Source organism: Triticum dicoccoides, chromosome 7B (assembly GCF_002162155.2).
Source record: "Triticum dicoccoides isolate Atlit2015 ecotype Zavitan chromosome 7B, WEW_v2.0, whole genome shotgun sequence".
Classification (NCBI taxonomy): domain Eukaryota; kingdom Viridiplantae; phylum Streptophyta; class Magnoliopsida; order Poales; family Poaceae; genus Triticum; species Triticum dicoccoides.
The window spans coordinates 550,120,031-550,121,726 of record NC_041393.1 but is presented as its reverse complement, the minus strand read 5'-3'; positions in this window follow the sequence as shown (position 1 = coordinate 550,121,726).

Here is a 1,696-nt window from a genome sequence, read left to right as displayed (position 1 = left end):
GAGCGACGTGAGAGGTCGTGTCCGCTCTGGACAAACATGAATGCGGCACTGACTGCTTCACGCGGGAATGCGTCGGAGGCGGGAGAGGTCCGGGCCGCAGGACAATCAGAAGCAGGCGTGGCAACGGTCCGGATGCCCGCAAAGCCCCCTCCCTAGTTTGTTTCCGATTTGAGGGAAAATCACATCCGGACTAGTCGGCGGACCGATTCAGGCCTGTGTTGGATGGTAAAACACGTTTAAACCATGCAGTCCGAACGGTTGCGGGTAGTTTGAGGGTCGGCTCCCCAAGCCGGACAGTGCATCCATCTACGGATCAAAGGACTAGTCCGGACAATGATGTAGGAACTGGTCATCCAACCTCAGCCGCATACATTCACACACTTTTTTTAATCCGCATGCCCAAAATATCCTCGTATCTAGTTCTAATTTAGCTAAAAAATGTTCAGATGCATCGGATTTTAATTTAAATATTACAGTTCGGGTGTGGCAGTGGAGGTGAGGACAAGCGGCGTGAAGCACAGGTATAGCAGTGGAGGTGACAGAGTCGCGAGTTCTGAGAAGGGTGTGGTGGGACGGCCGGAGTGGTGGAGTGGTGGCATTAGCAAGAGAGAAAATGTATACATATAAAGATGAAATGATGGAGGTGCGGGTCCGGAAGGGATTTTGGGTAGGCCGGTGGTGTCGCAATCCTACGTGGCTACTACCTGGACTCACACAAAGCCCCCCTAGTTTGCTTTTGGTTTTTGCGGGGAAAAAAACGTCTGAACCGACCCGCAGACGGATACAAGTTCGCTTTGGATGTCAAAAAGTGACACTCATGTTGTGTACTGATCGGATAGCTCACGGTGATTAACTTTTCCCGACCTCTCCTCCTAGGGGTGTGGGGGTGCGTTTTCTTTGGGTCGAATATCAATAAGTATTTGGGTATTGTATGACTAATGTGAGCTATTGATCTTTTATGCACTTCCACCTGTCCATACTTTGTCAGCCCTTTGTGTTGGGGAACGTAGTAATTTCAAAAAAATTCCTACGCACACGCAAGATCATGGTGATGGCATAGCAATGAGAGGGGAGAGTGTTGTCTATGTACCCTCGTAGACCGTTAAGCGGAAGCGTTATGACAACGCGGTTGATGTAGTCGTACGTCTTCACGATTTGACCAATCCAAGCACCGAATGTACGACACCTCCGTGTTCAGCACACGTCCAGCTCGATGACGTCCCCCGGGCTCCAATCTAGCGAAGCGTCGGGGATGAGTTCTGTCAGCACGATGGTGTGGTGACGATGATGATGTTCTACCGGCGCAGGGCTTCGCCTAAACTCCGCGATGATATGACCGAGGTGGAATATGGTGGAGGGGGGCACCGCACACGGCTAAGGAACGATCCGTAGATCAACTTGTGTGTCTATGGGGTGCCCCCCTCCCCCGTATATAAAGGAGGGAAGGAGGAAGGGGCCGACCAAGGGGGTGGCGCGCCCTAGGAGGGGGAAACCTACTCCAAGTAGGTTTGCCCCCTCCCTTTCCTATTCCAAGAAGGAGTGGGAAGGAAGGAGTGGGAGAGGGGAAAGGCAAGGGGGGCGCCCCCCTTCCTTGTCCTATTCGGACTCAAGGGGAGGGGGCACGCCTCTTGCCCTGGCCGGCCCCTCTCTCTCTCCACTAGGGCCCAACAAGGCCCATTAGTTCCCGGGGGGTTCC